We start from the raw sequence: 12,315 nt of genomic DNA, 5'->3' as shown, positions 1-12,315 counted from the left end.
GGTTAAAGCTGGAGAGGTTGATTAAGATTCACTCCAAAATAATTATTTGTTTATATCACTTATCTGCTCCTCTAAGAGAAAACTCTTGCTTTATTCCTATTTCTGTTTCCGTGAGGAGTGCAGCAAGAACCCTGGAGAGATGGATGAAGCTGAGTGGACTGAAGAGCTCCACAGGGCTGGAATCAAACTTAACTGAACAGTCCACGTGGAAGAAACATGGATTTTCACACAGCGTTTGGTTGACTTTGAGAGAGGATGTTGATTTCATTCTTTCAACTCCCTATTTCATCCATTTTATTACCATATATTTCCTAAAGAGAAGGCCTGGCCAGTATCAAAACAAAGCTCTCTACTCTGCTTTTAATTACCCTTTTCAAGGCTGCACTAGGCAACACAGATGCTGCCTGGTTTAACTTGAACTGCAAACAGAAATGTTTTGTCCACTTTCCTTGAAAGCGCTGGACGGAGTGTGTGAAGCTTAGAGTGATAAGGATTGAATTTTCAGGTTTATCTTTTAATAGGGACGATAAGATTCTAATGCCTCAGCGCTCCATGCTATCTGGATGCTGGTGGTGGGAACCATCACCAGAGGGATGTACCGGGCGGTGGGGGTGGGGGTGGGGGGCTGGGTTAACCTCAGAGAAACACAAACATGAGTGGGTGGAGTGCTCCCTTTCCATGAGAATCGCAGTCTGTCTCTTTCACAGCCTGGCCCAAATGATCAGGCTTTATGCCAGTAAGCAAAGCAATGGATTATTTTTTCCATTGGTCAGAGGAAGTTTTCTTTCTTTTTTTCTTTTTTGTGAATGGAGATAAAAAACGCTCATTGGAAAAGGGAACTATAGGAATTTCATTTTAGTAAAATGAAAGGCTGCTTAGGTTCCCAAGAAGCCCTGGAGGAAGGTGCAAAGCCCAAGGCAACAAAGGTCCTTGGAATCCTGCAGATGTGCATGTAAATCCTATTTCTGTTGCAGACCAGCTGTGCAGTCTTAATGTGGCTTTACCTTCATGAACTTCAGTTTTCTGGACTATCGCAAGGGGAAAATTCTAGGTAAATAAAGTGAAACGAGTGCAAGTAATATTTAGAAGACACTCAATATTTATTAGTTTCCTTTTTTTGCCTTTGAACTGAGACAAAAGATTACACAGGCTTCCCACCCATCTTCTGTGTATTTGGGAACAAAGTCATGAATACAAATATAGGAAGCCCAAGGGACGGCTCTGCATATACAACGTCTTATCCTGCCAGCTGATCTCATTCACTTCAACTCACCAAATATTTATGAAGTGTATGCTTGTGCTTAAAGCTGCTTGGGACTGTAGAGTTTACAGTTGAATGAGAGATGGTTACTGACTTCTGTCTTCCAGAAACTTCTCTCTTACACAACGACAAAGCTTTGTATGTCAAGCAGGTTAATATTACACGATGATGTGTGTACGTGCGTGTATTTAGGCACGCACACACACACACGTTGCACATAAACAGTTTTGGAAGGGAGATAATCCACAAGGGCTGAAGGAATGAAAGGGACTTCTTAATTTTCTTAGCTGGAATGGGAGGGGCTCTACAAGGAGCAAAAATATCACCCCATAACTATTCCTTCTGGACCAAAGTCAGGGGCCTCTGAATTTCACAACTACCCGGATAATTCCCCTCTTAATGCTATCCAGTATTTCTTTTAAATGCCAAGAACATTGGAGCCTCCATGCCTCCAGGCTTCAGCTATTTCTTCTGGCTGGAATTCTCTCTTCCAACTTTAGAAATCTGACTCATGCGTCCACTCCCAGCTCAAAGCTCCTCTCTCAAGCCTTCTCTCCTTTTGTAGCTCTATTACCTAATGTAGTCATGATACATATTTTAGGAGTGAATGAAATCAGTCTTATAAATGGCTCTGGAAGTTAATTTCTGCCAAAAATATTCCACTGGCCCCCAAACTGGCTTGAGACTTTTCATAACTTGCCAATAACCCCACTCTTGGTTCTTCTAGCCTCATTTTCTCCCTTGTTCCCCTTCTTATCAACTCACAGTGAAAGCTTTGATGGAAGCATGAAGTCTTCTCTGCTATTAGCTTCTCTTGAGTATCAACCCAACAAGCAGAAGAAAAAAGCAGAAGAGTATGTGTTGGTGACACACAGCCCTCTCTCAACAAGCCCATACGGATCAGCAGTACACAAATGGCAGTGAAAGTGTTAGTCGCTTAGTTGTGTCTGACTCTTTGCAACCCCATGGACTGTAACCCACTAGGCTCCTCTGTCCATGTATCCTCTAGGCCAGAATACTGAAGTGTGTAGCCATTACCTTCTTCAGGGGATCTTCCCGATGCAGGGACTGAACCCAGGTCTACCATGTTGCAGGCAGATTCTTTATCATCTGAGTCACCAAGGAAGCCCCAGACAAGTAAATTAAAGAAGGATGTGAAGATACATGCATATATATGGTTGAGTACCTTTATTGTCCATCTGAAACTATCACAACATTGTTAATCGACTATACTCCAATATAAAGTAAAAAGTTGGGGAAAAAAAAAAGGCTATGAAGAACAAAGTGTTAAAATATCTGGAGTCCCAATGTTGGTCTCTTTCAAGTGAGAATTCACTCATTTTGTACCAACAGGTTTATTATTATTATTGTTGCTTAATGGTTAAGTCATTGTGTCCAACTTTTTGTGACCCCATGGATATAGCCTGCCAGGTTCCTCTGTCCATGAGATTTCCCAGGCAAGAATACTGGAATACTGGAGTGGGTTGCCATTTCTTACTCCAGAGTATCTTCCTGACCCAGGAATCAAACCTGCATCTATTGCATTGCAGGTGGATTCTTTACTGCTGAACCACCAGAGAAGGCCCTTATAACAACAGGACGACAAACCAAATAACTGAAAATGGAAAAAAAGAAAAAAACTAAAACTATTCTGTCAAGTAATTAATCATGCCGCTTTTCTCTTGTGATGTGTGAACTGATTTAAAGGATTTTGGGAGTTGGTAGATACTGTGAAATGCATGCTTCCCTGGTGGCTCAGAAGTTAAAGCGTCTGCCTGCAACGTGGGAGACCCGGGTTCAATCCCTGGGTCAGGAAGATCCCTGGAGAAGGAAATGGCAACCCACTCCAGTATTCTTGCCTAAAGAATCCCATGGACGGAGGAGCCTGGTAGGCTACAGTTCACGGGGTTGCAAAGAGTCAGACACGACTGAGCGACTTCACTCACTTCTTCACTCAGATACTGTGAAATGCATGCTTAGTCAGTCGCTCAGTCATGTCTGACTCTTTGCAACCCCTTGGGCTGCAGTCCACCAGCTCCTCTTCCATGGAATTCTCCAGGCAAGAATATAGGAATGGGTTGCCATTCCCTTCTCCAAAGGATCTTCCTGACCCAGGGATCAAACCTGGGTCTCCTGTATTGCAGGCGAATTCTATACTAGCCACCAGGGAACTGTAGTAAACATTCTGTCTCTTCCTCTTCTCTATAATAGGAATGATCTCTAAAATATGGATAATGATAATATAACCAGAAGTGACTCATGGCCTGGCAAGGCTTTGGAGCTTGGCGATGAGTCCTTCAAAATATTCTCAAAATTCAAGTGAGTCCAACAGAACCACTGAAATTCAGCAGGGTGTTCTGGTATTTATAGAGAATTGTTCAGGAAACACACTTCTTTGGGGAGCCAAGAGTAGGGTTCAAATTCTTGCTCGGTTTTTGATAAAGCTGAGTTGTACTCAGGCCACCCACATCCCCTCCTTGCCCTGGATGACCCTGTTTATCCCTGAGAAGTGTAGGTGGGAGCAGGGTGGCTGCAGGCTTGTTTTCTGGCATTTCAATTTCTATCACGACTTACTTTCAGCCCTGTATTAATTTTTTTGCTTTTCTTTTCTCTTTTAAACTAGTAGCAACTCTAAAGTGCCTCTAAGGCAGGAGACAGCTGGTTTTTTACCACATTGCTGATTGAGTTCATCAACTTTTCTTTGCCTCCCCCCTCCCCACCAAATCCAATGGAAAGTTACTGGCAATGACATGAAGCATTTATTCTTTTTCCACCTCTTTTTTTTTTAATCGGGAAAAACATTGGAAAAACAGATTGCATGCCCAGGCTGTTGGCTCTTGACATTCCCTCTCTGTTCAGACCTATTATCACAGTAACAAAAACGGTTTAGATAACATAAACCTAACCAGAATTCCTGGAGAAGGAAATGGCAACCCACTCCAGTATTCTTGCCTGGAAAATCTCATGAACGGAGGAGCCTGGTAGGCTACAGTCCATGGGGTCGCAAAGAGTCGGACACGACTGAGCGACTTCACTAACCAGACTTCCCCCAAGACAAGAAGGAGGGGGGAACTCTCCCTTCCTCTTTGGGGCAGAAACTGGACTTTTCCAGGAATTCAGCTCTGCCTGAAATGGAGCAGGAGTGTGATCCATACTCTATATGGATCATTTCCAAAAGAAATGGACTTTTGGGGGATATATTAATACATTCAAGGGAAGGGGGGACTCAGCATCATTCCAGTGCAGGCTCTAGGACCTGTTTAGAAGACCTCTCTGCTCTGGCCCTGTCCCTGGTACTCACACTACCCCTCTGGGTTACACTTGGAATAGTCACGGCCCTGGGATTCCTTGCCAAAATAGCCTTTAGCCTGCTTAGAAGAGGTTTTTTTCTGGGTCTCTTGCTTGGCTGTGTTCTCTGGAAGATGGACGCCGTGTCTATCTTAAGCAAGCAATGCGTAGCCCTTTGTGGCGATGTAGATGGACGCTGAGCTTCCTTCCCAGAGGACAGAGAAAAGGGAGGGAAAAGAAGTGCATGGACCCGCGTATGCGTGCGTGCGTGCGTGCACGTGCTGTGCTGCGCATGGGCTCATGTGCTCCTTCTGTCCTCTTGTCTGTTTGTGACCGCCCAGACTGTAGCCCGCCAGGCTCCTGTGTCCTTGAGATTCTCCAGACAAGAAAACTGGAGTGGGTGGTCATTTCCTCCTCCAGGGGATCTTCCCAACCGAGGGATGGAACCCGCGGGATCCGGATGGGAGACGGGACTCCCAGTGATTAAAGGCGGCTTCTTTAACCACTGAGCCATCTGGGAATCCCTGCGTGAACCAGGGGTGGACTCTATTCACTTTTCCAGGTCCTGGTGCAGACGTTGGAGAAGGCTGAGAACTCAAGCTAATCCAGCTTTTGTAGGCTGTTATGAGGGTAAAATGTGATGGATAGAAGGATGGGCCGTCTGTTCGTTTGATACCTTACGTCTGCATATTTAAATTTATGGTGTGTTGCCCTACATTTACCTTATTGCTCAAGGTCCTCAAATGGTAAATGAGAGCCTGGGGGAGGTTATCACTCAGGCCCTTAATCTGCTGAGCTGATTAGAAGGAATAGGTTGAATATACTCTCTGGGTGAAACTCTCTCTGATTTCCTTTCAGGAATTAGGGACAGAGTTTTCTGTTGTGAAAAGAACCTGGAATTTGGAGCCAGATAGATGTTGATTCAACAAACACGTTTTAAGCACCTATTACGTGTCAACAAGAGGTAGACACCAGGATCGATAAAATGAAGCCAAAATTCTCAGAAAATTTATAGCAGGAAAATGGATGGTTGTGTGAAAAATTAGCAACAAGACGATCTGTTAAAGTCATTGTTAGCCATTATTTATTATTTTATTGCTGTTGGTTTTTTTTGTTTTTATTAAGGTGACATTGATTTATAATATTATGTGTTTCAAGTATACAGTATTACATTTCTACTGTGTAGCTTACAGAAGGCTCACCACCAAAAATTTAGTTTCCATCTGTCACTCTAAATTTGGGTTTTGCCCTCCTTCCAGCTCTCCTCTGGCTTCCCTGGTGGCTTGGATGGTAAAGAATCTACCTGCAATGCAGGAGACCTAGTTCCATCCCTGGGTCAGGAAAATACCTTGGAGAAGGGAATGGCTACCCTTCAATATTTTTGCCTGGGGATTCCATGGATAGAGGAGCCAAAAGGGCAACAGTCCAAGGGGTGGAAAGGAGTGTGGAAAGGAGACAGATAGACTGATCGACTAACACTTTCACTTTCCAGCCCTCCTCTCTGGTAACCAGAACTTTGTTCTCTATATCTATGTGTTTGTTCTTTGTATCTGTGTTTTTGTTTGGTTTGGTTCATTTATTTATTTTGTTTTCCTGTTTTTTTTGTTTATTAGGTTTTTATCTTCTATGTATGAGTGAAATCTTAAGATGGTTGTCTTTCTCCATCTGACTTATCTCACTTTGCATAGCACTCTCAAGTTCCATTCGTGTTGTGACAAATGGCAAGTTTTCACATTTTTTATGACTTGAGTAGTATTCTGTTTCCCACATCTTATTTATTTATTCATTCATTCATTGATGGGCACTTAGGTTGTTTCTATATCTTGACAAATGTAAAGAGTGCTGCAATGAACATAGGGATGCATATTTCTTTTCAGATTGTTGTTTTCTTCCTTAGACAAACATGCAGAAGTGAGATTGCAGGATCATGTGGTAGTTCTATTCTTAACTTTTTGAACAATCTCCATACTGTTTTCCACAGTGGTTGCACCAGTTTACATCCGTACTAATGATGTGTGAGGTTTCCATTTTCTCCACATCCTCTTTAACACTTGTTATTTCTTGTCTTTTTGATAATAGCCATCCTGACAGGTGTGAGTTGACCTGTCATTGTGGTTTTGATTTGAACTCCCCTCACAATTAGTGATGTTGAGCATCTTTTCATGTGTCTGTTGGCCATCTGCATGTCTTCTTTGGAAAAATATCTACTCAACTCCCCTGCCCATTTTGCACTAAGATTACTTGTCTTTTTGTTGTTGAGTTAGGGCTTCCCTGGTGGCTCAGATGGTAAAGAATCTACCTGCAATGCAGGAGACCCAAGTTCAGTCCCTGGGTTGGAAAGATCCTTGGAGAAGGGAATGTCTACCAACTCTAATATTCTTGCCTGGAGAATCCCATGGACAGAGGAGCTTGGCAGGCTACAGCCCATGGGGTTGCAAAAAGTCAGACACTATTGAATGACTGACACTTTCACTTTTGTTGAGTTATATGAATTCTTTATGTATTTTAGATATTAACCCCTTATCTGATACATTTCAGATATTAACCTCTTATCTGATATTAACCCTTTATCTGATAAAAATCTGCTCCGATTTGGTAGGTTGCCTTTTCGTTTTACTGATGGTTTCTTTTGGTATGGAGACATTTTTACGTTTGATTTAATTTCATTGCATTTGTTTATTTTTCCCTTATTGCTCTTGCTTGAGGAGACACACCCAGAAGGAAGCTGCTAAGACTGATGTCCAATACACACTGCTTGTGTTTTTTCTTTTTATCCTAGGGGTTTTATGGTTTCAGGCCTAACAATCCAGTTCTCTAATCCATTTTGAGTTCATTTTTGTGGATGTTACGTGAGATAGTAGTCTAGTTTCAATTTTTTTGTTTTTTGGGCTTAAGACTACTCAGTTTCCCAACACCATCTCCTGAAGTGACCATCCTGCCTCAGTTGTAAGTTCTTCGCTCCTTTGTCATAAATCAATTATCCATGTATGTGTGGGTTTATTTCTGGGCTCTCAATTCTGTTCCATTGGTCTATATATTTGTTTTTCTGCCAATACCATGCTGTTTTGGTTACTGTGTCTTTGTAATATAATTTGAAGCCAGGAATTATGATGCTTCCAGCTTTGTTATTTCTTCTCAGGATTACTTTTCTGTTTGGGGTCTTTTGTTGTTCCATGTACATTTTTGACTTTTTTTTTCTATTTCTGTGAAAAATTTCCTTGGGATTTTGATAGAGATTACATTGTATCTGCAGATTGCTTTAGGTAATATGGACATTTTGACAATGTTAATCTTTCCAGTTCATGAGTGTGGAATATTTTTCCATTTATTTGTGTCTTCTTCAATTTCTTTCAATAATTTCTTATAGTTTTCAGTGTACAGGTTCATCTGCCTCCTAGGTTAAACTTATTCCTCAGTATATTATTCTTTTTGTAGTGATTGTAAATGAAGTTTTATTTTCTTTTTAAGTTTCTCTTTCTGCTAGCACATTGTTAGTGTATAGAAATAAAGCAGATTTTTGTACATTGATTTTTACATCCTGTAACTTTAATAGTTTTTTTTTTTTTTTTTGGTATTTGTGGAGTCTTTAGGGTTTTCTATATTAAAATCATGTCATCTGCAAATTAGCCAGTATCCTTTAAACCAATAAGGGTGCAGATCTAAAAGTAGAAACAGGTCTTTGGAGGGAAAGTTGAGCAAGTTTTTGCAAAGGTGACATTTACCCTGGGTATTCAGGCTGGGATTAGCCAGTGTCAGCTAGGACAAAGGAGGAAACCATGACTGGAGGGAATGATTTGTGCAGAAGAATGGAGGCCTAGAAGGACCTTTGATCTAGACTTTAGAATTAATTTTTCCACCTATTTATGGGGTACATCATTTAAATTTCCTTTAGTTTCTTCTTCTGTGAAACAGGGATAGTAATACCATAGCATGACCATCATGTGAAATAGTGGATTTGAAACAATATTTAAAATTCTAAATAAAGCACTCATTAAATCTTAATGATTGCTGAAAGTGGGACTTCAGGCCTAAATTCCTCTAAATCCCAGATGGAGAGTACTTGGCGGATTTTGGCCTGAGAGTTGGGATGTCTCCTGAGGGTCCTGTTGGCATGCATCCTGAGAGTAATTGTAGTAATGTCTGGTCTTTCTTCCTCCTGCCCCCACAATATATTGTTAAGTTTTAAAAAGGCAGTTTATAAAGTACCATATGCTACAATCCGATTTTCTGAATATATCCATTTTTACAGTATCCTAAGTTTCCTAGGAACTGCAGACTCACTGCATATCCATGTACATGCCTGCCACTATTTCGGCTATGACAGGTCCTAGACTAAGGTGGGGCTCGCCCTTGCAGCTTTTCCTCCCCCCAGAACCTCACATCAGGAAAAGGTGGGCTCCTTCTCTCTGATGTTCAAAGCCATCACAACCCCTCTTTCTCTCTCACGTGGTACCCAATGTATCAGTTGGTATAAACTTGAAATAATCTTCTGAAAAGTAGATTGCAACAAAGATAACTATACGAGACAATAAATAAGAAATTAGAGGCTCAGTCTAGGAAGTCTAATGGCTTAAGAGGTCTAATAGGTACTCCGTGGGGGAAACAGGCAGAAAATGAGTTCATTACTTTAAAAAAAATTGACATTAAATGTTTCAAGGACTGATAGATCTGAGTGTCTACATTGAAAGGTTTTTCACAAGTACTCAGTGTGATTGAATGAAAATAGATCCACACCAAAGCTCAACACTAAGAAATTCAGAACTTAGAAATGAAGAAAAGATTCTGACACTTTCTGGAGAGAAAATGCATGTCCCCAACAGAAAGTCAGGATCTCTGGATTTTCTTATGGAAGGAACGTTGGGTCCACGGTGAGCTGGCTCAGGGTTGGTGTAGGAGGAAATCAGGAACGGAAGGGCTGCGTTCATTTTTTTTTTAAAAACTAAGCCAATGCTTTACTACACCTAGAAGTAAGACTGAGTTTCTGATCTGTGATCAAGCAGTTTAAATTATAGGACCTTCTAGATCTGTGGTCAGACCTCACCAATTCTCCTTTGCATAGCCCTCACACCCCTCAGATGCAGTTTTCTTTATTATTCTCAGGCAAGAGGCAGCAGTTTCGAATTCTTCTCTTGTCACTGGCATGGCTGATTAATAAATAACCTGAGGATAAAGACCGTGTCTTATAGTTTCAGAGTCCCTGTGATCCTGAACCAATAATGAGCACAGCATATATTTGTCAAATGAATGAGTTACTGGGAAGGAGGTTGCTCTTCCAGGCTCTTACAGGGTATCTTCCCCTCCCTGCTGATTCAGAAAGACAAAGTGTTTTGTGTGCTCTGGTCGGTTCTTCAAGCCCATGGCTCTCCAGCCTAATTCCCACGTGCTGGCCCAGTGAAGCCTCGTCAATGGCAGTGCATCTTCATTGGGGTCATCTCCTTCAGGGCTGACTCCCATGGCCCACAGGACACCGACAGCTTCTGTTTCACACGTGTTTTTACTTCTGGCTAAGCCTTCTGGGTCACTGCTTTGACACAGCGATCTCCCCTTTCACCTTGGTTCCCACAGGTCAAGACAGGGAGACCTCTTCTCTTCCCAGCCCCCAAGGCCTCTCTCTCATCTCTATCCACACTCTGCGGGTCCCTGTCAATTGTCCTGTGATCACAGAGGCTGAGGCTGTCCCTCTGCACCAGAACGTTTAGCTTTTACCAGGCTGGGCCCATTCTTGTAGCTCAATGAGAGCCTGTTTGATACTCACATGTGCTCATCCTGACCTTTGGGTCTTGGAGTGTCAGCATGCGCATGCAGCCAAGTAATCCAATCTGCTAGAAACATTAGGTCTTCAAGTAGTCATAACCCAGGGAGGTTTCTTGACACCAGCATTGTGTCTGCGGCATGTTTTCCAAAATTGTTACCCTAATCCTCCCACTTAATCATTTGGGTCATGGTTGAGGGTACATGCCTAGATATAGGGGTGAATTGTTTGAAATAAAAAGGGAGGGAGGCAGAGAGTCTTATTCCATCTCCTGGTCCTACTGTGCAGTTCATACTTCATCCCCAAAGGGCTTTCAAACAAACAAATAAATCACGTTCATTGCAAAAACTTACTGGTTGGAGGGATAAGGCAGCCCACCATAGTTACACGAGTGGTTATTAAGGAAACAGGTAGGAATAAAGGAGGTACTCTGTGATCTCAAGTAATTGATAATCCAGTTATGAAGACAGAACTAACCCATGTGAAACCATGGCTAACCGTGTTAAAGAGATTATTATTAAATGCTTACGTGGCACTTAGTAATTAGACGTGCTGGAGGCCATGGAGATTGGAGGAGATGGAGCTTGAGGCAGATCTGTAAGGATGCAGTGTGTGTTTATTAAAACTTCAGCATCCAGTATAGTGACTGGCAACTCATAGCTGATCAATGTACATTTTGTGTGAATTAATGCACCGGCAAGAGAAGAAAAACTGAAGTGGGGGATGATGTAAACATGGAGTTGAACGTGCTGTGTTTGGAACCCAATGACAAGGTGTCGAGTGAGTGGGAATCAGATTGCATAGCAAGGCTGAGGGGAGCAGAAAGTAAGCCCTTGCTAATTGGCAGGGAAAGTCCAGGCTGTCTGATGTCGCCGACCATGTTCATCAGGGCGGTACGTGCTACACTCAGATCACTTTTCACTTTCTCAGCCTGTTTTCCAGTGGGTTTCGGGAGAGTGTAGCAGATATCACAGAGATCAAAAACATGGAGCTGCAGATAAGGGGGTGGGGTGAGTGCAGGGGAGCACCAGGGGTCACTGAGATAGGCCTCTGTTGTGAGCAAAGCCAAACGATTCAGACCTTTCACACGCACAAAATCAAACCCAAACAAAGCTGTAAAACGGGAGGGAGGGGCCGTCGAAAGGGTGGCACCTGCTGAGCCAGAATGACAGGCTGTCCTTAAAACAGTGTTGCTCCTCTGGTAAGTGTAGAAATCTGTGGAAAATTCTGTCCTGTGTGTGAGGTTCAGAATAAATGCCAGAATATCCCTGTTGCCCTTTGAGACTATACATGTGTCTGTTTGTTTATACCATAAACATTTATTGAAGGTCTATTATGTATCTGGCCTGCGTATCTGTACCTTGGTGATTGTATTTGAGCTGTGGACTCTGTCCTTAACAGAGCTTATAGTTTACTGGGGAGAGGGATGACAAAGAGGTAAATGAAGAAACAAGCAGAAAGGTAGAAAAACTGATTTCTTAAGAATATTCATATAGGGTTATCGCTACCATCTATCTAAATTCCGTGTGTATGTGTTAGTATACTGTAATGTTCTTTATCTTTCTGGCTTACTTCACTCTGTATAATGGGCTCCAGTTTCATCCATCTCATTAGAACTGATTCAAATGAATTCTTTTTAACGGATGAATAATATTCCATGGTGTATATGTACCACAGCTTCCTTATCCATTCATCTGCTGATGGGCATCTGGGTTGCTTTCATGTCCTGGCTATTATAAACAGTGCTGCGATGAACATTGGGGTGCACGTGTCTCTTTCAGATCTGGATTCCTCAGTGTGTATTAGATAGATGGTAGCGATAACCCTATATGCAAAACAGAAAAAGAGACACAGAAGTACAGAACAGACTTTTGAACTCTGGGGGAGAACGTGAGGGTGGGATGTTTTGAAAGAACAGCATGTATATTATCTATGGTGAAACAGACCACCAGCCCAGGTGGGATGCATGAGTCAAGTGCTCGGGCCTGGTGCACTGGGAGGACCCTGAGGAGTC

Source organism: Muntiacus reevesi, chromosome 5 (genome assembly GCF_963930625.1).
Source record: "Muntiacus reevesi chromosome 5, mMunRee1.1, whole genome shotgun sequence".
In the NCBI taxonomy this organism is placed as follows: domain Eukaryota; kingdom Metazoa; phylum Chordata; class Mammalia; order Artiodactyla; family Cervidae; genus Muntiacus; species Muntiacus reevesi.
Note: the sequence above shows the minus strand (reverse complement) of the source record.